The sequence below is a fragment of the Stenella coeruleoalba genome (assembly GCF_951394435.1).
Source record: "Stenella coeruleoalba genome assembly, chromosome: 15".
NCBI lineage: Eukaryota > Metazoa > Chordata > Mammalia > Artiodactyla > Delphinidae > Stenella > Stenella coeruleoalba.
This window is the reverse complement of record NC_137161.1, coordinates 22,803,556-22,831,276: the sequence shown is the minus strand read 5'-3', so window position 1 is coordinate 22,831,276 and position 27,721 is coordinate 22,803,556. Positions and strand designations below refer to the sequence as shown.

General features: G+C 51.9%; 1 protein-coding gene across 2 annotated transcripts in view; it reads left to right on the top strand.

The window, feature by feature from the left end:
- Positions 1 to 27,721, top strand: part of DLGAP4 (DLG associated protein 4) — a 200,710-nt gene that overhangs the window by 50,096 nt on the left and 122,893 nt on the right. For both annotated transcript variants that reach the window (XM_079945267.1, XM_079945266.1), the window contains exon 2: positions 8,132 to 8,347. The gene's annotated coding sequence lies outside the window, so the exon portion shown is untranslated. The remainder of the gene's footprint in view (positions 1 to 8,131; positions 8,348 to 27,721) is intronic.

The following is a 27,721-nucleotide window of genomic DNA, read 5'->3' as shown; positions in this document are numbered from 1 at the left end:
ACCTTCCCAAGAAGCTTCTGTGGAGGATTCAGGGGAGCACTGCCCTCACCCACTGTGGAGGTCTTGGCTTCCACATGCCAGGGCTTAGGGCTGTGGCCCCATTCAGTGCTCCTTCCAGAAGCGGGTGCTGATGTGAGTCCAGTACACAGAAAACCAGAAACCAGACCAGGCCTGAACTCCCTCATGGGACTAGAGTGAGGAGCAGATGAGACAACGGATGTGAATGTGCCTTGCAAACTGTAAAGTGCTGTCACACCCTGTCAGTGTCTGTCCTTGATACAGCCTTCCCAGAGACTCCCCCAGCTGAGTGAGTCACCCTGTTCTCCCCAGACTGTGTATAAACCTCACTCTTGCACCTATCCCCTCCGTCACAGACCCTAAGGTAGGACGTGTCCCCCGCCAGACTGAGATCCTTGAGGACGGGGACAGGTACATGATTCTTCCACATCTGGCTCGGTTCCTGGCCCAGAGCAGGAGTTTGACAGCTAGTTCTTGAATGACCTTGACTCGTAGAGAAGCAGTTAACTTGAGGGTGCTGGGTAGCCTCAGTTTGTAAAAACAGGGACCAGGTGGTACGTGGTGGAAATCTTTCTAATAAAATGACACAATGTTTCGTAAGTTGTGGCTCAAGCAGTGTGAGCGTCTGGAAATGCAGTCTCAGGGTTGAGAATGCTAAAAGCTGTCTGGTCCTGTGCTGTCCGGTAGGGTAGCCACAAAGCACGTGTGGCTATTTCGATTTCAATTTAATTTAAAGTTCAGTTCCTTAGTTGTACTCGTCACGTTTTGGGTGATCAGTAGCTGCACGTGGCTCTTGGCCACTATAGGACAGTGCAGTTGAGAGCATTTCCATTACTGCAGAGAGTTGTCTTGGACAGCACTCCTCAGTGCGGGGAAAATTCATGTCCGTGCGATATCTCAGGCCCTGATCATCTTGGGGGCTTACCTCCAAGATTTCTGGGAGAGAGCTGGGGGCTCTGGAGCCTGACCAACCTGGGTTTGGATCCCTGCTCAGCCATCGACTTGTGCAGCCTGAAGCAAAGGGACTTCCACCTCCTCCCTGAGGCTCATCTGCAGACTGGGTGACCGTGTGCCTGCACAGAGCCGTGACACTTAGAGAAAAAAGCTTGTAAAGGGCTTCTCGGTGTCCCGTGCAGGAGTGAGTGAACCAGCTACACGGCAGCTCTCAGTAGGGGAGCCTCCAGGCTCCTGGAGCTTGGAGCTCAACTGCCCAGGGACAAGGCAGGCTGGAGCACTTCCGGGCACTGAGGGCCAGTCTGGGGCAGTGGCTGGTGGACGTGCCTGGCTGGGGGCAGTCGGTAGGAGAGGGCGAGGCTGGAGCTGGTGGGGCTGAGGCTGGGCAGGGGCAATGAAGCTCACTCCTGAGCCCCTAGCTGCGGAGGAGGACGCTTTGCAGTCCGAGTTAGCATGCACTTCCTCTGTGTAAAACTCTCCGCTGTCCACCAGCTGGCTAGAGGATAGTAATTAACAATAATATGAACATAATAGCAACAATATTTACTGAGCATTTTCTATTTACCAGGCACTGTGCTAAGAGTCATGATACACATATGCATTAGCTCGTTTCCTCCTCGCAACAGCCCTGTGTAATAGGTATATTGCTCTTACCATTTTACAGATGGGGAACACTGAGGACATTTGTTCTAAGTCACACAGTTATGAGGTGGTGGAGCAGGGGTCTGACCCCAGGCTCCAGAGTCTATGCTTTGGATAGAGTACAGACTCCTTACCTGGTCTTGAAGGGCCCTGCAGAGCCCTGCAAAGCCGGCCTTGGTCACCCTTCCACCTTCATCTCGGGTCGCTCCCCACCTGTCTGGTCAAGTTCCTCAGACACCCCAGGTGTCTCCTTCCTATGCCTGTGCCGTTGTTTATTCCTTGACCTAGATATCCTCCCCTCTTCCCCTTAACCCTCCACAGGGTCCTGTTCATCCTTCAGGACCCAGTTCTAGTGGGAGCATCTTGAGGCCAAGGACTGGGCCTAAGTCATTTCTGTGTCACAACGTCCAGCACATGGCTTGGAGCATTGGAGGTCTTGGTAAATTACGGGTGGTGGATTGGAGGGGGATGAGTGAGTGGATGGAAGGATGGGTGGAGTAGGTGGATGGTGAGTCAAGGGGAGAGAGTAGAAGTTGGTGGATGATGGGAAACTGGATGAGTGGACCAGTGGCTTCTGCTCAAATGCCAAGGGGGAGATGGGGCCTGAGCTGAGCGCAGGGCAGTGGTGTGGAGAGCAGCGGCAGTCTGAAGACATTTCGGGGCAGAATCAGCAGGGCTTGCAGGGGGCTGAGGGGCGGGGAGGGGTCCAGAGCAATGGCCAGGTTTCTAGCTTGGAGACTTAGGAGGATCATGGTATTTTCAGGGAGGAGCAGGTCTGGGGGAGATGGTGATGAGGTCCATTTCACATGTGGGAGCGTGAGGGGCCCATGCGGGGAAGGTCTGGGAGGCAGCTGGGGAGATGAGCCTTGGACAGGTTCAGGGGCAAGGCCAGACCTCACAGAGACTTGGAAGGTCATGTGGCTTCAGGACTGAGGGCTAGAGCACAAACCGTCAGGAAAGGCGGAGGAACCACGGTCCCTGAGGTAGAAGAGCCAGGAGGGACACAGCACAAGGGGGGAGGGCACTGCCATGTCACAAACACCCATAAATCATTGCAGGCGGTGTGCTGCGGGCAGCCAGGGCCGAGGGGGTGCGGGCAGGAGACTCAGTGCTGGAAATGGGCCGGGAAGGGTGGCGAGGTTTTGACCAGCCCAGGGAGGGGTTACCCTGAGCAGGGAAACTGCACAGGCCGAGGCAGGGAGCAGAAATAGGCAAGTTATGTCCACGTACCCTGAGGGCCTCGGAGCCTGCGGCAGCCAGTCAGCTGGAAAACAGGAGGCTCCACGCCTTTTCTCTGCCCCATCTGGCACCCTGTGACCACAGCCTCCAGGGCCTGGGAGCACTCTGGGTTAATCTGAGTGCTGTGCTACGTGGGACAAGTCACCTCCCCTCTCTGGGCCTCATCTGGAAACTGGAATCAGTGCCACCTGCCTGGTTTGCCGAGAGGAGTGAATGAGATGTGGGAGTGTGAGAAGCCCCCACTTGCATGAGGAAACTCCATAAATGCTATTTTAAAAACCTGTTTTTGCATTTCAATTCCACAAATATTTATGGAACTAAGGTTCGGTGTAAATCCATTTTGTAAATTAAATTTTCATACAACAAATACCATTTTACCTGGGCCTGGGGTGGCAAGGTTGGTGAGGCCGTTTATTGTTTGAAGAGCCCTGAGTCAAATTCTTTTCTTTTCTTTTGTCTTATTATTATACGTCTTTATTGGAGTATAATTGCTTTACAATGGTGTGTTAGTCTCTGCTTTATAACAAAGTGAATCAGCTATGCATATACATATATCCCCATATCTCTTCCCTCTTGCGTCTCCCTCCCACCCACCCTCACTATCCCACCCCTCTAGGTGGTCACAAAGCACCAAGCTGTTCTTGCTATGCGGCTGCTTCCCACTAGCTATCTGTTTTATGTTTGGTAGTGTATATATGTCCATGCCACTCTCTCGCTTTGTCACAGCTTACCCTTCCCCCTCCGCATATCCTCAAGTCCATTCTCTAGTAGGTCTGTGTCTTTATTCCTGCCTTACCCCTAGGTTCTTCATGGCATTTTTTTTTCTTAAATTCCATATATATGTGTTAGCATACGGTATTTGTCTTTCTCTTTCTGACTTACTTCACTCAGTATGACAGACTCTGAGTCAAATTCTTTTGAAAAGCCCCAGTCGGTTCGTTTTTCGAGTCAATGAGGATTTCAACTTTCCAGGCTCGCAGAGGGAGGCTTTCATTTGTTCCTTGTGTGTTTTGAAAAGATCCTCCCAGCTGCAGTAAGAAGAGGGACCGAGGGAGACAGCAGGGCGTCCAGGAAGGGGGCTGGTGCAGTGGTCTGAATGAGAGATCATGGTGGCCTGGACAGGGGGTGACTCCGGGGATAAAGAGAAGGGGATTCGAGAGATGTTGAGAGAGGAGGAAGGTGCATAGGAGGCCTTGGCATCTTGGTTACCGACGAGCGTGAGCTGGTTCCAGGTACCTGGTTAGATGATGCCGTAGGAGACAAGACCTCTGGAGAAGAGACCCTGGACACGTGGCGTGTGACGTGTCCACAGGGTGGCGGGCAGAGCTGCCCGTGGGAATTTGGCTTTGTGGACCTGGCCCTCCAAGGGGCAGGCTGGGCTGGAGAGAAAAATAAATGTCTGTGAGAGGGAAGAAGGGAAAACCCAGAGCTTGTGACAATTAGCCAATAAATATTTTTTCAGCATTGAAAACATTTGTTGAGCGACACCTTCCCTGAGCACCTCCGTGTGCCAGGTGTTGTGGTGGGCACTGGGGACCTGGCGATAAACCAAGCACACAAACTCTCAGCCTCGTGGGGCCGGCATTTTAGTGGGAGGGGCAGGGTGTAATCAGGATAAATTGCTCATTTGCATATAAGCCTTACAACCTTACGAGGAAGGTGCTGTAATTATTCCCATTTTAGAAAAGAGCAGCTGAGTCCCAGAGACGTTAAGAAACTTGCCCACAGTCACTCAGCTATGTAACTGGCAGAGCCTGGATTTCTACCTCAAGCCCCTGCTTTTCTGTTAAGAGTCTTACCTGTTGTGCTGAAATGCATCTCATTGACAAGGTCAGGTCTCAGCAAAGATCTGAAGGAAGTGAGGGGGTAAGGCTCACTGACATCTGGGCGACTGACATTCCAGGCAGAGAAAGAGCAAGTGTAAAGGCCCTGAGGCAGGAGCATACCTGGTATATTTAGGGAACAACGCAGAGGCCAGGGTAGCTGGGGCAAAGGGAGTGAGCAGAGAGTGAAGGGGAGAATCGGACGTGGTGGAGGGACCACCCGTGGCATCTGTAGGGCTGTCAGCTTTTACTTGAGGTGAAGTGAGGCCATGGAGGGTTTAGAGCAGAGGAGGGGCAGGCTCTGACTTGTGTTCTAGCCTGATTCCTCTGGCTTCTGTGTCCAGAGCAAGGGCAGAAGCAGGAGACAAGAGAGGACGTGACTAATCCAGGCAAGAGGTGATGATGGCTCAGTCCACAGCAGTGGTAACATGCAGGTGGTGCACCAGCTTCTTCATACGTCGTGAAAGTGGCTTCAGTAGGAGCTGCTGATGGCTTGGGTGTAGAGGGTGAGGGAAAGAGAGGCATCAAGGATGACTGCAGGGCTTGAGCCTGAGTGGCTGGTAGGAGGGGGTTCCATTGACTGCGATGGGGGCAGCTGTGGGGAAGCCGCTTCATAAAGTACTTTCCATGTGCGTTATCCCTTTTAATGCCCTGGCTACTCTCTGCAGTAGGTGTTGAAACTCTCGGAGGTTATGTGATTTGCTCAGGATCACTCCGCCAGAATGAGGTGAAGCCAGGACAGGAAGCCAAGTCGCATTATAGCGTTTGGAATTTTGATCCATTCATTCAATCAGCAAACATTTCTGGAGCACCTTCTGTGTGGTAGGCACTGCACTGAGCGTTGACAATGATGACCAATGACGATGGCCCTGCCCTCGTGGAGCTCCCAGTCTGATGGAGAAGGCAGTGTCATCCAATGATCATGGAAATGATTTCCTCACATCAGCATGATAAGTAGCGAGAAACTGAGGGAGCCCTAGGAGCCAGTAACTGGGGGCTTGGACTGGCTGGAAGGTCAGGGAGGGCTTCCTGGAGGAGGCAAATGTCAAATGCAAAGGCCTCTGGGACAGAGGGTCTGTAGGGGTGTTGGGGGATTCTTGGGAAAATACTCCCTGGTTTCCCAGGCCATAGTGGAAGAACCCCAAGGGAATCACAGGCTCCCAGAGGACAGCTGTCCATTGGGAAGTTGCAGAATCTTTCTTTTAGTGTTGGATTATTCTAACAGCTTTATTGAGATAGAATTCATAGACTGTACAATTCTGGATAGAATTCGTATACTGTACATATACTGTACCCATTTAAAGTGTACCATTCAATGGCTTTCAGTATATTCACAAAGCTGTGCGTCCGTCGCAGCAATCCATTTGAGAACATTTTCATTATCCCAAAAAGAAACCACGAACCCCTTAGCTTTCACCCGCTCCCAGTCCCCCCACCGGCAACCACTCGTCTACTTCCTGTCCCCACAGAGTTCCCTGTTCTGGACGTTTCATGTAACTGAAACCATACCCTATGTGGTCCTTTGTGACTGGCTTCTTTCACTTAACATAATGTTCTCGAGGTTCATCCCTGTTGGAAGTCCCTGAATCTTAATCACCATCAGAGCTGACAAGAACCTAAGAGACTGTCTTGTAGGCTTCTCCCACCTGTTGTAAAGTGGGCAGTCGGGAGGAGACTTGCTCCGGTCCCTCAGCGAGGAAGTTGGGCGGACTCCAGGGCAGGTCTTGGGACCCCTTGCCCCACCGCCCTGCACAGGATGCCTCCCTCTGCCGTCACCTCTCTTCCTTCCGCTTTGGGCTCCCACTGATTTTGGCTAAAAGTGACAACTTGATCAGGCACGCATCCTCCCAAGCACTGAGTTTTCACGTACTGGCAATTTTCACACCCCATGGTGCATCTTGGACTCTTTTAAGAATTTGTGTCTGCTAATTCAGAATGTTTTGGAGGTCAGTGTTTTCTTTTCCTTCTGTTTAAACACTTTTCATCCAGACGGTTCTGCCTGTTTTTCTGGGTTGGTGATTTCCCCACCTGGGGAGGCAGGGCCACACTGGGGTTAAATACCAGGTCTTAGAATCAGATGCCCTGACTCTTCCTCCGTGTGGGTAATGACTGAAGTTCTCTGAGCCTCAGTTTCTCCTTTTGGAAAATGTGGATAACATTGTAGCACTGTGAGGAGAAAATGAGGTCAAAGGAGGTGTAGCTATAGAGAAGTTAGAGATTATGAGGGCTTTCCAGGGCCCTGGTGTAACCAGGAGAAAAAGATGAACCTCCCCCATCATCCACTGCCCCTTTCTCCGTATTCCTACTGCGAACTGACCCCTGGACTTCTTCTCTCCGGGCTGAGGGGGAAAGCCTGAGTTCAGATCCCAGCCCAACCACTTGGATTCTGTGTCCCCAGATCAGGTAGATGACCCCTGTGTCTCTGTTTCTCTACCTGTAGGATGAGAGAACAGGGGCGGGGGCTTCCACTGAGTCCTCCAAAGCAACCAGGAGGCTCCTGGGAGCGGAGGTGTGGAATGGGGGGTGGGGGGCTTCTTCTTCTCCCAGGAGGGCCTGGTTCCTGCTGATTTAAAGATCCAATCAGGGGCTTCCCTGGTGGCGCAGTGGTTGAGAGTCCGCCTGCCGTTGCAGAGGACACGGGATCGTGCCTCCGTCCGGGAAGATCCCACATGACGCGGAGCGGCAAAAAAAATAAAATTAAAATTAAAATAAAACAAAAACAAAATAAAGGTCCAAGCAGAAGCAGCAGCACCTGTTCAGCAGAGGTGGGTGGAGAGGGACCCCTGGCTTTCCTGTGCCTCTCACACGAGACGAGACCTGTGATGTAGGAGGTCGGGGGGTGCTGATGCAGCACCTCCTGCTCTGAGTGCAGGGCACAGGGACCGAGCCTCTTTGAAGGGTCTTTTTCAGGCACATACTCTGTGCCAGGTATTCTACTTGCATTATCTTCTTAATCCTCACAGGAGACCTCAGAGGTGGTTCTCTTATTTCCATTTGACAAGCAGGGAAACTGAGGCTCAGAAAGGGGCAGGTGCCTGCCCAGTGTCGCCGGGAGAGTGAGGGCTCAACTGGGATTCGAACTCGGGACTGTGTGACTCTGGCCCCTTTCCTGACCGCCCCCATTCAGGGAAAAAGAGGGAGAAGCAAGACGGGGAGGATCTGAGCCTTTGGAACCCCAGCTTCCCAGCTGCTGTGGGGATTCTGTGGGCGGTGGGGAAAGCATTGTAAATATGCATGATATGCAAATACCCCTCTGAAAAATAACGTAGGGGCCCTCGTGAGCCGGGATGCCAGAGTGCTTTGGAAAATGTAGTGTTGTACAAACACTTGGGTTTCTATGATGTTTGCTCCGTGGTGTCCCCCTCCCCAGCATCCCCAGGGCCAGTCCAGGTGTCTCAGGGTGGAGGGATTATCCCCGGCCACCTCCTAATTGACGTTCTCCTTCATTCTTGCAGGCACCCGTGCCTCCCCACTGCCAGGGGCCTGGTGGCCGGAACCTGGTCACTCCAGGTACCGGAGGGCCCCGTCCCACGTTGCTTCCCGCCAGCACCTCTGACCAAGCGCCCGGAGGGATGTGTGTGCCAGCCCTCGGTCCAGCACCCGCTCCCAAGGTGACGCCTGCTGCTTTCCGACTGGTTCCCATTTCCCCTCCGCACGTAGCTCCGGGGTTGGTAAGTAACTGTCTGCAGCCTGGGCACACGGAATCAGGGCCGCTCATCCACAGACCCGTGCTTGGCACAGTTGGGAAGTGTCCAGCCTTCCCACCCAGCGACACCCACGTGCCGGTGAAGGGACCTCAGTGAGAGCTGTTATACGTCTGGGCTCAATTTATAGTTTAACCACGTGTCTCATCCAGTCCTCCCGACAACCCAGAAGTTGAACACAGTGATTGCACCCATTTTACAGAGGAAACAGCCTCAGAGAGGAGAAAGCACCTGCCTGAGGACGCACAGAAAGCCCAGCTCTATCCATCTCAAAGGCCAGCTCTTACCACACCCAAGGGGCTGGGGGGTTGGTGACACGGGCTCAGAAAGGGAAGGGGAACGTCGGGCTGGGCCGGAAGCCGTGGAGCCTATGAGACCCCGGGGGCGGGGGCTGAGGTGAGGCCATCAGAGTTCCTGAATCTTGGGGAGCCCTGTTGTTCCTGCCCCTCCAGCTTGTTCCACCGGCAACCCTCCAGTCCCCAGCATGCCTGACCCCAACATGGATGAGGGGCCCGGCCCTGCAGCATCTCTGGTCATCCTTCCCACAGCAAGGATCCCAACAGGGTGCCCCAACTCAGCGCCGGCCACAGCACCGGGCACCACTTTCCTGCATCTTATTCTCCTACCACCTCCCCAGGTTGTGCAGGTGTGACTAGTTCACAGTTGAGGAAACCAAGGTTCAAAGGAGCTCATGGGGGGACTTCCCTGGTGGTCCAGTGGTAAAGAATCCACCTTCCAATGCAGGGGATGCAGGTTCCTGGTCGGGGAACTAAGTAAGACCCCACATGCCGCGGGAGAACTGAGCCTGCGCACCACAACCACTGAGCTGGCACGCCTCAACTAGAGAGCCCACGTGCCGCAAACTACAAAGCCCTTGCGCTCTGGAACCCGCACACCACAACTAGAGAGAAGCCCATGCGCCGCCAACGAAGTTCCCACGTGCCACAACTAAGACCCGACACAGCCAAAAAAAAAGAGGGAGCTCAAGGGGCTCGCCCACGGTCACCCAGCCACCACTCAGCGCTACACGGGGTTGTCGGTTTAAGATCTACCTCCTAGTCTGGCCTCAGCAACCCAAGGGTCAGGAAACATTGCTTCGTTCCCTGCCGGACAGCCAGCAGCTGTGCCTGGCACCTGGTTGGTGTACGTGGGAGGAAGGAGAAAGGGAGAGGAGGAAGGCGCTCTCACCTCCCTCCACCCAGACGCTGGCAGGATCCAAGAGCCCACTGGCCTTTCGGCCAGCCTCTGGTCCCTGCTGACCCCAGAGAGCTGGCAGTCCACTCAAGCCTTCAGCAAGGCGGCCAGCCCCTCTGGTCCCCATTCTCTCATCTGCCAACAGCTGATCAACTTCCCTAATGGGATGGTTATGAGAAGGGAAAAGACTCGTAAATATGGATAGTGTACCAATGCCACAGGATAATAAAAACCCTGGAAGTTCGCTGTAGATAATGTGTATAGAAGTGCTTCTTCAGGAACAAGGGCTGCACGCTCGTCCGGTGCCCCCTTCTTAGTACTAATAACTGTGAAAGGGGCCCTAGTAATTAGCTGCCCCCCGGCCCAGCTCCCCCGATCTGGCCTGGGCTGTTGTAGTGGCTACACGCAGCTGTTACATTTGGCGGAGCAGCTGTCCTAGGAAAAGACGTGATAAGGCCACCTGGTCTGAGAGCTGTGTCTGTGGGATTTAATCATATGCAGATACTCCTGGTGCTGCCCTAGGCCCTGCATGCCCTCCCTAGGGACTAAGTATGTGAGAGGAGCAACCTGAATGACAGCGGCCGTTTCGTGAGCAGTTACTATGTGCCTGGCATTGTGCTAATGCTTCATTTTCTTCATCATCTCAGTTAAGCTCCTAGTGACCCTGTGGGAGGTCGATGGGGAGACCGAGGCATGGACCTGGGGGAGAGGGCTCACCCGGCAACACTCTGGTCCTTCCAGAAAATTACCACCACTCTCTGCCCACCTCCCTGCCCCGCCCCGCACCAGCCAGGCCTGGCCGGAGGGGCAGGATCGTGGCCTCCAAGAACACAGCATAGCTGGCAGCCCCTGGCATGTGTGGCCCAGTGACGGAGAACGGGATTCCTTGGCACAAGCTGGGAGCGCAGCCGTCAGCACTGCGCCGAAAGATGGAGGACCGGGCGGCAGCGAGGGAGGTGTTACTGCTGCTGTTTTGCTAACGAGCTGGTTATTTAAAGAACAGCCCAAGTCGAAGTTGGGAAATTGGATGGGGAGTCTCCGTGCCCAGGGCAGAGGCAGCCGGGGGTCCGGGAGGCTGGCTGGGTAGGGACAGAGTGGCCACACTTTCTTTCTTTTCATTTGCTTTCTATTATTAATAATGGGAACAGCACTATAAAAGTCTGGAAAAGGATTACCTTTGTGAAGAAAAGAGGATATAAGGATTGAGAGTGGGGCAGGAGGGGTTCCTGAGGGGTAAGCGGCGTTCTATTCATTGACCCAGGTGGTTTTGTGATCATTTATTGCAGTAAACATTTTTGTTTTGTGTACTTCTCTCTATGAATTAGGTTTCACAGTAGAAAGGCTAAAGAGCAATGCTAACAGTAATAGTTAATACTTCTTGAGCACTTACTAAATGCCAGGCTCTTTGCAAAACATTTTACCTTATTTCATTGAATTCTCACAGAGTCTATTATTCTACCCATTTTACAGAGGAGGAAAGTGAGGCTTAGAGGGGTAGAGTTATTTATCATGTTGTCGAAGAGCTCTCAGGTGGGAGAGATGGGATGAGAAACAGGACAGACTGACTCAGGCCGGCATCACTGTCCCATGTTCGAGATTGGGGGCCAGGAAGTTCCCCCCAAAGGGCAGGGGATCCTCCATTTGTCCCTCACATGTGGATCGGTGCCATTGCGTTCTTAAGGCTTGGGAGGCCAGGCAGTTGTCTGTGGCCGTAGGCAACACGTGAGGCATCTGAGAGTGTGACAAGGGGTCAGAGCAGAGCATTTAGCCATCTAATGTGTTGACGGATAGGAATGGGACCTCCCTAGGGACAGGCTAGGGGAGGAGGCCAGGGCTCACCCAGGAATCACTCAAGGTAAAAAGAGATCATCCAGGTGAGACAGGGTCAGACCCAACCTCTGAACTAACTATACGTGGGGCCGACCTGCCATTTCCTGAGGACCCACTGTGTTCTAAGTATGTCCATTATCTTCCTCAGTCTTTAGAACAACCCCGAGAGGTCAGTGGTATTGGCCCCATTTTATAGATGAAGGTACTGAGGCCTCCAGAGAGGAGATGACTGGCCCAAGTCCACACAGCCAGTGATGGGTGGAGCTGCTCCACCAGCTCTGCTGTCTCCAGGGCCCTGTGTCCTGTGCGTGCAGCAAGCACTGCTCGGGGCTGGGGTCCCGGCCCGGCAGGCACCTGGCACGGAAGCTCCAAGCAGCCCGTGACTGGAGTCAAGTTCTAAGGCAGACCTGTGGGTCCCCAAACTTGTGCTGGGAACATGGCCTGGAGGGTGGCACGGCAGAGGGTATCTCCAAGCCCCAACGCAGAGGCGCCTGCTCTGCAGACGGCACCAGCCCCAGAGGCGTTGCTGCATTCCCGGAACATTTACTGAGCGCCAGTCCCTGCTAGTCTGTGCCCCTTGCAGAGCACACAGCCTTAGGGAGGGACAGATATTATACAAACACCCCAGCAGATAAACTGATTACACAGCGACTCCATCGATGCTTCGAAGGAAATTAATGGTGACGTGATAAAGATGAAGGGGGAAGGGGGCCTGAGTGACACAGAACAGCATCAGAGGGTGGCTGTGGTGCTTTACTGGTAAAACACTGGGGCTGGAACAGTCCCATTGTTGCATCACTGGTGGCGGCTGCTTTCACCACTGTGACCTCCAGAGGTGACACCTGCTGCGCACTTGTCACGTCCTGCCTGGACCCTCAGTGGGTCCCAACTGGTCCCCCAGACTCGCCTTTCCCCTCGTTACTGAGAGTCAGACCCAGTTGGGGATGAGGCCCAGGGAGGAGGGCAGCTTAACGGGGTGCACATGGCTGGCTGGACCCCGGGCCAGCACCACCCCCGCCCCCATCCCCAAGCCCCAGCTACATTCCCATCAACTCACTTGCGTCTTCCAATAAGCACTCTCGCCAGAGACACTGCTATGGAGACACCCTGGATTTGCTTTTTTTGATAACCGTTTACCCTGCCTGGGAAGACAGATGCTACCTTACAGACACTCAGAGAATCTTAAATATTTGGCAGAGAAACTTATACTGGTGAAGTCAAACTCTTGCAGTCACGGAATCTTAGCCATAAATAATCCAGCAAGAGCAAACATACGCGTTTTACAAGTAGGTTCACTGCACCTTTCCTGAAGACAGTGATAAATTAGAAACTACCCAATTATCTATCAGCAAGAGATGGTTAAATAAATTACGGTCCAGCCAGACAATGGTGTTCTCAGCGGCAGTGGAGACAATGCCGTAGATATATTCTTGTTGACATGGAAACATGTCCGTGGTGCATTGTTGAGGGAAAAATAGGAGGTTATAAAATGGTGTATGTTGTATGATCTCATTTTTCTTAGGAAATGTATATATAAATATATGCGTGCTCCTGCCCAGAAGGACAACCATTATACTGTTCGTAGCATTTTCCTCTGGGTGTGAGATATGGACAAGCTCTATTTTTATTTTTGCTTGTATCATTCAGGTACTTTTCAGGTACAAGTGACAGAAAACCCAACCCAGACTGGTTTAAACAAAAATGGAATTGATTGGCTCGTGAATGTAAAGTCCAGAGGCAAGTCCAGCTTCAGGCTCAGCTGGATCCAGGGCTCAGACCTTGTCACCAGGACCTGATTGTTTTTTCTACCACTGTTTTTTTAAAACATTTATTATTATTATTATTTTGGGCACACCATGCAGCATGCGGGATCTTAGTTCCCCGACCAGGGATCAAACCCATGCCCCCTGCAGTGGAAGCACGGTCCAGTGCTTCCACTGGACCTCCAGGGAAGTCCCCACGACCTGATTTTTATTATTTTTTCTAAACACACTTTATTTTTTTTTCTATTTTTATTTATTTATTTTATTTTATCTTCGGCTGCGTCGGGTTGTAGTTGCGGCACACGGCATCTTTGTTGTGGCGTGCGGGATCTTTCATTGCGGTGTGCAGGCTCCAGAGCGCATGGGCTCTGTAGTTTGCGGCACACGGTCTCTCTAGTTGAGGCATGCGGGCTCAGTAGCTGTGGCGCACGGGCTCCGTAGTTGTGGCGCGCGGGCTCAGTAGCTGTGGTACGTGGGCTTAGTTGCCCCATGCACGGCATGTGGGATCTTAGTTCCCAGACCAGGAATCGAACCCGAGTCCCCTGCATTGGAAGGAGGATTCTTAGCCACCGGACCACCAGGGAAGTCCCCCCAGGACCTGATTTTTAGTCACCATTTCTCAACTCTGCTTTCTCTGGGTTGTTCCAATGTTCTCATAGGGCTTTCTCATACAGGTGATAAGATGCCTGTCCAGAGGAACATGCAAGACTTCTTCCCAGATAGCTCAGACACAAGTCCCAGAACAGAGTCCTGGCATTGATTGGTCAAAATTATGGACACGCCCATTCCTTAATCAAGTGCTCTGATTGACAGCCTGGGCCTATGTACCACCCCACAGCTGGAGGTGGAGTTGACACCCAGAACTTTACCAGTGGAGAGTGGGGAAGAGTAGCTTCCGCAAAGAAAATATAGGGCTGTGGCCTAAAGTAGACCCAGCAATAGCCAAACACAGCAAATTCCCCCTCCTGTACTTATCTGAATTTCCCAAGATGTATAACTTTCAAATCAGAAAAAAACAATACAACTATTGAAAGGAGTCCTGATCCCAGACCTTACCATCAGAAGCTCCCTGAGGCAGCTTTAGACTCTCTTGGAATCAGAATGTCAGAATCTCTGAAGTGCCAGTTCGGCTCAGGAGGCATCGGCTCTCTCTGTGTCAGAGTCCACTCTGGGCCCAAGGGGCGGCGGGGGAGGGGAGCCATCCTGGCCTCCAAAGGTCTTGTAGTCTTTGGAGGAGTGAGAGGAGCCCACGGATGATTCATCTGGAATGTGGGTGTGCACACCGGGGCTGAGGGAACACAAGGGCTAGCATGGGAGCAAAGAAGGCTTCCTGGAGGAGGTGACACCTAAGCTGAGTAGCCAAGAACACAGGAAGAACATTGTAGGTGGAAGAGGCACATGTGGTGGGAGAACAACCAGTGGATGAGCAGCAGCAGGCCCTGATCACAGGGGCTTTGAATGCCGGGATAGAGCTTGGCCTTGATCCTGAAGGCAGTGGGGAGTCTTTGGAGGATGTCGTGGAAGGAGGAAGGTGTCAGCAAGCTCAGTCTGGCTGGTGCTGAGAGAACAGCCGTGGAAGGGTCAGGTTGAGGCTCCATGTGGGGAAGGAGAGAAGAGACCCAGTGGCCCCTTAAGAGGGGGCCTTAGATATCTACTGGTCTAACTTCCTCCCCACCCTGGGTCAGAATTCCTGTCCCGATGTATCCAGCCACTGCTTGCATACCCCCAGAGATGGGGAGCTCACTCTCTGTTCCCTCCACCTCTAGTTAGAAAACCCCTGCACAGGATCAAGTCCACAGTCCTGCCATTGCCTGAGGCACACCCGGAACACTGCCCACGCACCTGCCACTGAGGTCTTTCTCCCGAATGACCTGCTGGGAGGGCTGCCAGGGGCCTGCATTTTCAGGCCAGAGGGTTCCAAAGCCATGGAGCCCTGAGTGTCTGCACAGCCTGCTGGGAGCTTGAAGAGGGACAGGCAGAAAGTGTCACATCAGCCCAACAGCAGAGCAGTGTTTAGGCCTTTGGACACACATCTGCCTCAGCAGTTCTCCAAATGCCCTTTGCATTTTACAAACAAGAAACTGGGCTCAGAGAGGCCAAGCCACTTATACAAAAACACAGAGCAAGTTAGAGGCAGGTCTGGGACATGGACCTAGTCTCTTCCACCCCTGCCCCCTCCAGGGCCCTCCTATCATCCTTCAGGTGAGCCCTGGTTACTTCATCTACTTGGACAGCTTTTTTCTTGGAAGCTCCAGCTACCTCAGATCATCCCCTGATACCCTTCTAAATTCAGAGGCAGCCAGCAAAGTCTTCATTCACCAAAATGTTTGTGTCTGTTTATTTTGACAGCAGCATTTTTTGTCCCCGATACATCAAAGCTGTGATACACGTGAGCCACGTTTTATGGGTCGTCTCTAATACTTCATTGCATCCCACGGTCCCCATTTAATCGTTCTCTCACACTCCACAGATATTTATTAGCACCTGCCATGTGCCAGGCGCTGTACTAGACAGCAGGCTACAAAGATGCATTAGAGCAGCCCCTGCCTGGGGTGGGGGGGGAGTTCACAGTTCAGACGAGGAGAGAGACGCCTCCATCACCGATGGCAGGTGACACATGGCAGGTCAGAGGGAGGTGCTGATCACTTGGGGATCTCTGGGGCCAGAGCAATTGATTCTGTCCCTCTGAACAGAGTCTTGAAGGATGAATAGGGGTTCTTCATGAGAAACAACTGGGAAGGTTACATCAGGTAGAGGAACTAGGCTACACAAAGATCTCGCCTGCTTTCTGCTAAGCGTTTAGGCCACCAGGCATGAGGGGTTGGGGGGAGAAAGGGCTGGAGAGGTCAGCCCAGGCCAAAGCTTGGAAGGCCTCAACTGTTGGGCCAGGGAGTTTGCATTTGATCCTTGGAGTAGAAGGGAGCCAAGGGCAGAGCAGGTTTGGGTGTTAGAAAAGCCGGCACATTGGGCTGGTGACAGTTGGGGGTGACAAGAGGCAGGGCAGGACCATGGGAATGGCTCAGAAGGGCGCTTAGCAAGGAGGTTTAAAAGGACTTGGGGGCTTCCCTGGTGGTGCAGTGGTTGGGGGCCCGCCTGCCGATGCAGGGGACGCGAGTTCGTGACCTGGTCTGGGAGGATCCCGCATGCCGCGGAACGGCTGGGCCTGTGAGCCGTGGCCGCTGGGCCTGCGCGTCCGGAGCCTGTGCTCCGCAGCCGGTGTTGGGGGGTGGGGGGGATGCACACAGCAGTGGGAGGCCCGCGTGCCGCAGGAAGAAAAAAAAAAAAAGGACTTGGGGACTTAGTGGGTGCTGCAGAAGGGGAGAGGGAGGGTTGAGTTTGATCCTGGGAGGGGGGTGGTGTGGGCTCGGGGGCCCTGTGGACCAGATTTGAGGGAAATCCTGGCAAAGCCTGGCTCAGTGTCAGTGAGAGGGTCCCCAGGTGGGGCCAGCAGGGACCTCTTCCGCTTTCATGAGACTTAGAGCAGCAGTCCAGTGAGGCCTCCAGGGTCCCCATGTCCCCGCTGAATGACTGAGGTAAGTCCCTTCCCCCCATGGAGCCTCATTTTGCTTCTCTGTAAAATGGGGTGATGATAGTACCTCCCCAGGAATTATGGGAAGGGTCAGGCTTTGCAGAGAACCTGGCACACATTAAGTGCTGGGGGCTGCTCTGGTTATCATGGTCACGGGTGTAGAGGTGGGCAAGGGAACTAGGGTGTGTCACCTGCAGAGGGGAAACCAGAGACCTTGAGGGGGCCTTGCTCCCTGCCTTTCTCTCTCTGTGGGGGAAGGCAGGGGTCTTCCAGACCCTTGGGTCTGGCACTCCAGGGAAGGAGATTCCAGCTAAGGCTAGGAAAACCATTTGGATACAAAGAATTCTCTGCAGATGGGCTAACTTGGTGATAATGAACTCCCCATCACTGGGAGTATTCAAGCATCAGCTGCATCACAACTTGACCAAAATGTCTATAGAGTATTTGTAATTCTGCTGAGAATCTGGAAGGTCCTTTCTAGCCCCGAGAGTCTTTGACTTCATGTTTTTTCTTCTCTGAGCCTCAGTTTTCTCATCTGTAATATAGGGAGAATAGCAGCCCCTGTCTTCGAGTTGATTGTAAAGTTTAAGTGAAATCATCCAAATAAAGCGCCTACCCAGATTTGGCAGAGCAAGTGCTCTGTGCGTGGTTTTCATCATTGTTGATGTTTTTACTAAATTCCTGGGTGTGTCACTTCCATCTGAGGACCTCAACTTGCTGTATGTGGGTCAGATGCTCGTGCCAGCCAAGCTTTCAGGACCCAGCCTCTGGCCTTCTCCTTGCCACTGTCTCTGTCTCCAGCTCCTCCCCTCCCCCCACCCCCCTGGAGGTGGTAGGAATTCCAGACCCTTCTGGGCCCCTTTTAGTTCCTGCTTGAGCGAGAGTTGGCAGGTTGGGGCGGCGGGCGCCATCCGCCTCCCATATGCTTCCTGCTACTTAGAGGAAAACTCTCCCCACGTTCCTGCAACCACACGGGCTGACATTTCCAGACAGACGCTGGAATCAGCTCTTCGGGGGACTGGCAGATAAATTTGGCTGTGGCTGTTGGGAAAATCTTCAGCCTTACCGGGGAGGTGGAGCCCAGGCTCACTGACTTCCGTCCACCCCACGTCTCCTCTGGCCTGGCCCTTGGTGGGGGCTAGAGCACTGTTCTACAGCCTTGCAGATTAGGGTAAGTCTTACCAGCCCAGCTCTCCCCCTGGAGAGCCCCAGGTCAGGAAGGGTGGCTTCCAGCTTTGCATTCAGAGGCAGCAATAGTTTGCAAGTGGAAGCCGTGCATCCTCCCTTACGCCGCCGAGGCCCCTGGGTGTGGCCAGATCAGCCTCGCAGAGGAGCAGGTTTTGGTTTAGAGAGACCCGAACTCAAGACTACTTAGGGGCTTCCCTGGCGGTCCAGTGGTTAAGACTCTGTGCTTCTGCTGCAGGGGGCATGGGTTTGATCCCTGATCGGGGAACTGAGATCTACATGCCTTGCGGTGTGGCCAAAAAAAAAAAAAAGAAAGAAAGAAAAAGAAGACTACTTATGTGTCTGTGACCTTGGACAGGTGGCTCCACCTCTCTGAACCTCTTTTTCTTCATCTGTAAAATGCGGATAATAATAGCATCTGTCTGAGTAGAAGCCCTTAGGATGGTGTCAGACTCGTGCTAAGTGCTCAACAAATACTAACTGCTGTCATCATCATCATTATCGTCATCGTCGTCATTATTATTTGGCCCAGAGCAGCGCCTGGCACATAGTAGAGGCTTAGTAAACATTGCTGTTTTTTTCTCTTCTTCTTTCTTACAGTGGCAGCTACCTAGGGAATATCGGAGCGTTTCAAAATGAGCTCCAATAGTGGTGACCAGAGGCAGAAATGCAAGAAAAGGAACATACAGAGGCTGCCACATCCAGGGTAGAGTGTAGGTGGCCAGACACTCCAGCACGCATGCACATACACACACAAACACACACGCACGCACACACGCTCTCTGTCCCGAAGTTTCATTCACCCCCGCTGGAGTCTGGAATGCCCATCTGCTTGAATTCTGTTGGTGCTGAGATATAAGCAACATCCTGAGGACATGAGACACAGAACAGCTTGGTTTTGATGGACGGAAGGGAGAGGAAGGCCTGGCTGGAGGCGGAGTTGGGGGGAAGCTCTGGGCATTGACAGCAATAGGAGGGTTCAGGAAGCCTGAGTAGTGCTGTTCGGCTGGAGTAGAAAGGGGGAGGCGGGAAGGCGTGGGAAGCAAGTCTGAGCTCCATTCAGCACCTCCTGATTGAGCCTGAGTACTGGGCCTCATGCCAGGCATGGGGAAACGGGTGGAAAAGATGGGCCTGCTTCCTGCCCTCAAGAAGCTCTCGTTCTCCTGGGGATGGGGGGAGGTTGTAGATGGTAAACAGCAAACTAACAAGATTGTAGGTTGTGCTCAAATTGACCAAGGGGCTGAGAGAGGAGGTGGCATGGGCTGGTGGTGGTGGGTACCTACTCGAGGCAGGGTGGGCAGAGGGGGCCTCTCTGTGATCTGAAGTTGGAGCTGACCCTGCAAATGCTGGTCAGGGTAAAAGGACAGGGGACAGAGGGAGTGTAGGGAAGGAGGCAGGAGCTGGATCCTGGAGGCCTTGGATACCAGGTCCAGTCAGAACTGCTCTTGCGGACGGTCATTCTGGTGGCGGGTGCAGGAGCCCGGTGGGGAAGAGATGGGAACCAGGACACGCGTCTGCAAAGACTGATTGACAGCCCGCTATGCACACTGTTCTGGGCCAGGTAGAGGTGGGTGAGCAGAGAGGAGGGAGAGAGCAGTTCACTGGGGTCAGGAGATGAGCAGAATCCTGAGACTTGAGACAGGACCGTTTGCAAGGGAGGATCTGCACCTGGGTGTACTTGAGAGGTGAAGTCAGGTGAGAGAGGAGACATGGGGGAACTTAAAGCCAGACACCAGAGTGGTCAGGAAGAATCTTAGAGGAGAGCCAAGTGCTAGGTGTGGGGTGTCAGGCCTGGGACTGACAGCATACAGGTGAGGGAGTGGGCACAGGCTGAGGCACTTACCTGCACTAGACCTAGAGGCCGATTCCAGATCTGCTTACCTGCTGTGTGACTTCAGGAAAATCACTTGGCTTCTCTGAGCCTCACTTGTTATAATACTGAATCAATTGGAATTGAATTTGGCTGCATTTAACAGAAGAAAAAAAGAAAATAACGGTGATACAAACACCCAGGAGATTATTCTCATGTAACAAGGATCCCAGGGGCAGGCCGGGGCCAGTGCAGCATGTCAAGCAAGTGATCAAGGGCCCAGGCCTCTGTCATCCTTAGTGTGTGTCTTTTGTTCTCATGGCTGCTCCACCTCCAGATGCATCTGAATTCCAGGTGGAACAAAGGAAATAAAGACTGCATGCTTTCTGAATCTACCCTTCTTAAAATCTGGAAAACAATCGATTTCCTAGAAGCCCCACTCAGTGGACTTTTGACTACATCTCATTTATCAGATGTGGTCACATGGCCATCCTTGCTGCAAGGGCAGCTGGTGAAGTGAATATTTCTAACTGGACACTTCTGCTAATTAGGCAAAAAGAAACAACGGCTAGCAGGATCCACTTTAAAGTGCCCACCTCACAGAGGCTGTTGGGAAGATTCTGCGAGATTATTAATGTGTATAAAATATTTAGCACCTGGAATAGAGCACCCTCTCAGTATATGGTGGCTTCCTTTATTATACTGCCCTACTGTATTCATTCACTCATTCATTGATTCAGCAAGCATATATTGTATTCTGGGCACCGTATACAGTCCTGGAGACATGACAGGGACAGTGTTTGCCCTTTCCACAAAGAGTAGGGAAAACAGGCAAGGAAACAGGCAGATTCACTCCAGTCCAATCAGTGTCACAGGAGGATCGGAATGTCCATTTACTTATGTCTGTTTTTTTCTTACTGCTGTGGTCCCACCACCTAGAACAGTGCCTGACACACATTAAACACTTAATAAAGAGTTCTGAATGAATGAAATAATTTAAGAACTACTCATTAGGGGCCTACTGTGTGCAAGGCTCTTTGGACTGGATAGAGAAAGCGGGTGACACATCGCCCCTCCCCGCAGAAGAAAGTGAGGAAAGAAAATTGCTGCAGGCCAGGCCTTGAGGTGGGTGCTGGGGACCTAGCAGTGAACGAGAGTGTTGTGGCTCCTGCCTCCATTGAGCCCACAGTCTAGGCTCAAGAGCACTGGAGAAGGAGTCTGGAGTCCTGAGATCACATCTGTTCGTGTATCCTGGAGTAAGTCCCGTCCCCTCCTTGGGCCACAGTGTCCTCATCTGTATGACAAGTGTGAGGGGCCCTATGTGGGATCTCAGTGATGCTGGGCATATAGGCAATACATAGGCAGGTGGGCTAGTGCCAGCTTGCCATGTTAGGAGAGGGTGGGGAGGGGACTGCATCTGAGCCCCTTGAAATCTGCTGGGGGCCTGAGAGGGCAAGGGGTTTGGGTTCTGCTCCCATCCTCACCTGCTCCAGGATCTGGGCCCAGCAGCTTGACAACAGCCAAGTGGCTGGGCATGGAGCGTCCAACATTGTATGTGGACAGGTAGCAAATGGGCTGTGCTGGGTCCCCCAGGTGAGAAGTATGACTGTAGTTATCAGAGATCTCCTGGAGGCAGGGGGAAGCAGCCCGGAGTGTGAGGGTGGAGATCCGGTTCTGTCATTTGGTTGGTTATGTGACCTTCGGCAGATTTCTTGACCACTTTGAGCCTTGGTTTCCTTAACAAAATAGATATAATAATCCTTGCCTTTCCTGCCTCTGATGACCTTGACCCAGCACCTGGCATGTAGTAGGCGCTCAATATTGGTAGTGATCATCGTTACCATCGTTACATTTTCCTTCTTGGGAAGGGGGAATGGACATTTACTAAGCCCCCATTGTACGCCAGGCTCAGTGTTGGACACACCACCTCATTTTATCACAACTCTGAGAAGGTGGCCTTCTTCCTGTTCATCAGAGGAGGGCACTGGTATTCTTTTGTGGCCTCATCTTCCCCTTCTGCTGTCTCAGAAGGACTGAGTTTCTGGCTTTTCTTGGGTCCCTGCTGAACTGAAACCCTGCAGATCTTTGAAGAAGGGCCCGAGGCAGCCCATGATGCTTGCTCTGAGACCATGTAGGTAGCCTATGAGGTCAGGGATGGAGGTGGGTAGGGCAGGAATCTAGCCCTCATCAAATGGACAAGGAGCCTATAGAAGGTGGCCTCAGAGATGAGTGATGGAGTGGGATCCACTCCACTCAGAAGTGCTTTTCCTCTTTATTCAGTATCTTGAGAGCAGAGCAACGAGCCCAGCCCTTGAGATGAGGTGGCAATGGGCCTGGCCCTTGCTGCCACCCTTGGCCATGACACTCTGTCTGGTGGCCATCACTACTTGTGTCTGAAATTAGGCCAGGAGTGAAAAAAAGGAAAGGCTTGGGAGGCTCTCCTGGCCTAGGAAGATGGATTTTCCCAGCCGAATACCCCTAGAAAGCCTTCCTGAGGTACCCCAATCACTGGATGAGAAACAGGAAAACAGGCCATTGGCATAGATGACTACAAATGGAAATAGAAAAAGAAGTAGCCTGTTCTGGGCCTTACAAATTCCAGAGCAGATAACAAGCTGGAAAACAGAGGCTTTCATTGCCCCCCCCCAGCATGGGTGGTGGGGATTTTGTCACCGACCTTGGCACTGGGCTGTTTGGAGTGCATACGATATGGTTGCCTTGTCCCTGACATGGATGGCAGGAGTGTTGTCCGTGGTGCTGAAGAGAGCGTTTGGCCCTGTCCCAGTGTTTGGGGACGCTGTCCATGGTTCTGTCTTCAGAGAGTTCTCATGAATCATTTCCAGGACTGGTTTTCTGGGAACCCAGTTGGGACATCAGAGGCTTTGGCCTTGGCATTGATAAAATCCAAGCAGTATCTGCGGTAGGATTCGGGACCATGTTACTGTCTACCAAGCACTCTTTTAAGAACTTAAACGTATTATGCTGTTTTATTTCTAAACATCAAACTGCAGGAAAGGTACTAATATGTATCCCCATTTTAGATGTGAGCTAACTGAATCCTAGAGAATTTAAGTGAACTGAGGACTCTGTCTCTCTCTAGCCTCTGTTTCCTCAGTCATAATAGGAAGGTTGTTGGTAGCACTACACAAGCTAATGGGTGGGGCTGGGCTTTGTAAACTGATGAGTGCATGGGGTGACCTTAGTCTTACACACAGAGGGAGGCAAGAAGGGATTGTTAAGTATATGCTTTTAGAATCTTATGGGGTTTCCTTAAAGGTGTGAGATTTGAGCCAGATCTGAAAGAGGGTGTGAGGGGCTCAGGGATTGTATGGAAAAGAAGGGGATGCCCATTTACTGAGCACCTACTACGTGCCAGGCCCTGTGCTGGGCACTTGACAAACCCCCACAAGCACACCAGGGAGGAGTGACTGGTTCTATTTTATAGCTATATGAGCAGAGAGGAGAGACTTCCCCAGGTTACCTAGCTAGAACGTGATAGAGCTGAAAAAACCCTTGAAGACTAGAAACCACGCACTTGAACATCAAGGCTGGAAAGGATTCTGGGTGTCATCTGGTCCAGCCCAGAGAAGGGACGTGACCCTCTGGGGGCATAGTGTCGGCAGCAGGACTCAGACGATGTTTGGCTTCCTTTGGTGTCTTTCCTTTCCCAGGACTATGACGCCACCACCCTCCCCTCACCACTGGCTTAGGCTCCAGGGAGGGCATTGTGTCACAAACAAGGACTAGATGTCAAAGAGGCCCAGAACTCAAGTCCTGGATCTGCCATCTGTGAGCTGTGTGGCTTCAGATAAGTCATTAAACCTCTCTGGGCCTGTTTCTCCATTTTTAGCAGAGCAAAATAGTGCTGTAATCACTGCCCTGCAGGGTGGTCTTGAGAATCAGAACAGACAGTGGGTAGGAAAAGGCTGACAGGTTAGTTGTTAGTAGAAATTAGACCCAGAGAAGGGAGAGAAGCTCCCCGCCTCCAGGCAGCACAGCCAGTATCAGAAGATACAGAGAAGGGCCTAGAACTGCTACTACCCAGCGGGACTGGCAGCCAGGCTGGGGCAGCCCTGGCAGCCCCAGCTGATGGACATTCCTTCAGGCAAGCAGACTCGAGCCCCAGAGCCAAGTGTCCCTGGGGGGTTCTGTGGCTGGGCCAGCCCTGGCTGTTCCTCCACCAGCCACCCTAACAGCTCCAAGCTTAATACGCCCACAGGGCTGCCGTCACGCCCGATTAGTCCGTCCTCCACCACCCTCTCCCCAGGGCCCTGTGTGGCCCTCTGAGGCCCCGGATGTGACCATGGCTGCTGCCCTTGGCACCTGTTGGGCTTTTGGGAAGAGGTGGCCACCTGCTCTTATGGCCACCTGTGGCCTTAGGGATCTAATTCCCCAGCCCAGACAAAGAGGCATTAGCTCGTGGGCCCAGAGATTTGCCTGCACCCTCCCCCTACACTCTCCCCTGGCTCCAAGGCATTAAAGCAAATGAAGAAGGAAAGAAGGGAAAGATGCAGGGATAACAGAGGAGGACGAGGTGGTGGAGGAAGGGAGCCAAGAAACTTAGCACCGGGCTTCCCTGGTGGCGCAGTGGTTGAGAGTCCGCCTGCCGATGCAGGGGACGCGGGTTCATGCCCCGATCCAGGAAGATCCCACATGCCGCGGAGCGGCTGGGCCCGTGAGCCATGGCCGCTGAGCCTGCGCGTCTGGAGCCTGTGCTCCGCAGCGGGAGAGGCTGCGGCAGTGAGAGGCCCGCGTACCGATAAATAAATAAATAAAAGAAACTTAGCACCACCAGCCGCTCTCCTCGGTGACTCTGGTGTCAGCTGGTGCACTTTATGAGACACAAGCCCGCCTCATCCACACGCTCCTGTGAAACTCTCAACAGCCTGGGAAACCAGCAGGACGCAGGATCATGTCCATGTCACAGCCCCCGAGAGGTGACGTGACATGGGGTCTGAGGTGAGGGTTTAGTCTGGGGCCAGGCTCAGGGGTCACGGTGGGATGCTTTTCATGGCAAGGGTACAACCTGGGGCCTTGGCCTCATCTCCAGCACCTGTCAGCACAGGGCAAGCATGTCAAGGGAATGGAGGGAGGGAGGGATAAAAGAAGAAAAGAAGGAGGGAAGGAAGGAAGGAAGGGAAGAAGGGAGGGAGGGAGGGAGCGAAGGAAGGAAGGGAGGGAGGGAGGGAGGGAGAAAATGCTGAAAGTCTTCCCAGGTACTAGAGGGACCTTTCACGGACCCAAACTCATGGGTGTTATTTGAATGATTTTCTTATATAAATTATGTCATAGTAAGTGAATTATCTTTGCATTTTGCTTTGTCCATGTTTTTGACATCTATCCAAGCTCAAGTGTATCTGTAGTTCATTCTTCTGCTGAGCGGTGTTCCATTATATGTTGTTACCACATTTTGTCCATCCTCCTTCTGGTGGACATTTCAGTGTTTCCAGTTCTTCACCTCAAGCGGTGTTGCCATGAACTTCCTTGTAGTTGTGTGTTAATGCTTCTCTGGAAGCAGGATTTTCTGTTTTAACAAACACTGCAAATTGCCCTCCGAGGTGGTTATGCCACTTTGCCCTCCTGCTAGTGACGTATCTGAGTTCCCATTTCCTCAGCACCTCCCCATCAGTTGATTTATCGCTCTTCAATTTTGCCAATCTGCTGGAAGAAAACATCTCATCTTCATTAGCATCACCCAACTATCAGAGAGGCTGAGCTTCATTATATGTTTAATGGTCATCTGAATTTCCTCTTCTGCAAAATGCCTGTTCATATACTTTGCCCAGTTTTCTACGGGTCACTTATCTTTTTCTCATTCATTTGTTAAAGAGGTTTATGTATGTGAATCTCAGTCCTTGTTATGTTTGTTGCAGATATTTTCTCCCAGTGTGTTGCTTTTCTTTTAATTTTGTGTCTCCTTCATTCAGAAGTTTAAAATTTTGATGTAGCAAAGCATCAGTTTGCCCTTTATTTGCTTTTGTTTACAACTTCCCCACTGAAGGTCATAAAGATATACTATATTTCCTTCTAATAATTTTAAAGTTGGTTTTTTTTTCATGTTTCACATTGAGGTCTTTTCATCTATCTGGAATTTTATCTTTGCATGTGGTAGAAGGTAGAGAATCTAATTTTGTGTTTATATGGATAGCTTGTCCCAGCAGCATTAGTGAAATACTCCATCCTTTTCTTGCTAACTTGAAATACCGTCTCTGTTTAATGTTTAAGTGCCCATGTATTTATGGATCTATTTCTGGGAGCTCTGCTGTGTCTCATTGATCTCCTTGTCTACCCCTTTGTCTATCTGAATTCTACACTAATTACTGTATCTCATTGTTTTTTCAACAGGGACTTGTTGGTATTTGGGGGTAGAACGATTCTTTTTGGGGGCTGGACTACCCTGCTCATTATAGGTTCTTTAGGATCCCCGATCCAATCCTCGGTACTCCATGCCAGTAGAACCTTCCCCTCGTCCCCCTCAGTCGTTGTTACAACCGAAAATTCCCCGATCGTTTCCACATATGCCCTAAGAGGGCAGTTCCACCCGCCGTTGAGAACCACCACAAATGGCTGTCTAATGTGGTTTGATCTCTGATAGGACAAGCCCCTCCCCCACTTCTTGATTCTTCTTTTCCATGATCTCTTTCCACTCTGCTTTGCTGTCAAGAATGGAATCCATAACATGACATTCTGTCAGGCACCTCTGGATTTTTGTTGGACACACTGGGTTAGAATTCCTGCCCTCCTACCTAGTAGCTGTGTGACTCTGGGAAAGTCAGTTAACCTCTCTGTGCCCCATTTGTTAAATGGTGATAAGAGGTCCTCCATTTCACAGGGTCAAGAGAGATATAAATGATTAGGAGCATGACAAGTCCTGGGCCTGGTGGGATTGCTCAAGAAGTGATAACTGTTAACATTGTTCCTGTGATTATTCCTTCTCTGTGACTCTCGTGATAGTCACTGTCCCATGCCCATCCGTCAGGAGAGGTGCCCAGAGCTGAAAGGAGTACCTAGTTGGGCTCTGGCCAGGGCAAAGAACACCATTGCTTCCTCTGCCTGGGAAACGAGATGGCAGGATTTGCTGCTGGGCTCGTTGTGTGGATAACAAAGGCTGAATCCAAGGTTTGGGTCTGATCAATTAGGAGGGTAGAGCTACCAGCACCTGGGATAGGGAGACTGTGGGGAGAGCAGGTTTGCGGGGTCAGGAGTGCAGGTTTGGACATGTCAAGTTAAAGATGCCAGTTAGACATCCAAGTGGAGATGCTGAGTGGACAATTGGATACATGAGTCCAGAGTTCAGGGGAGGGATCCAAGCTAGAGGTGTAAAAAGACCTTCCTAGGTCTTTTTCACTGCAATTGCATAGATGTTTTATTTTGTGTGCTTTTCTCATAAATGGAACCATGCTTTAATTGACCTACAGCCAGCTTTTTTCAGGTATCCTATGGTTTGGAGATTTCTTCTCAGGTCAGTACATAGAAATGGACCTTATTCTTTTTCATGGCTGCATAATATTCCACAGCATGGCTCGATGGAAATTATGTTCCCAGTCTTCTACTGTTGGACGCTGGGTGTTTCTGCCTTCTTTTCTCACTCACTGTACCGTAAGCAACCTCACAGAGGTCTCTTTGTTCAGGAAGGGTGGAATTACTCTGGCTGGCCTCGGGGCTGTGGAGCTGCTGACGACGGCTCCAGGCTTACCCATTTTTAATATTTGGCCACTGCCCAACGGTTTATTTTTAAAGTTTCTTTGGAAAGTTTGAAAGCAAATATTTATTGAGTCAGGCCTTGAACTGGGCCTGAATTCACAGCTGTGGACACACCTGAGGACCCCTCCAACCTAGAGATCCCAGTGTTCTGTAGCTGGGGAGATAAGAAAGCACAGTGGTTAAGCAGGCTGGTTTTACCCCTTCCTTATGGGAGTGGTGGGGATCGCAGGAGATAATGAACGCCAGGTCATGGGCTTCACTGAGGCGTGTCACGGGCAAAGCACTCTTACTGTATGAACTCAGTATTTATCATTTACAGCTGTGAG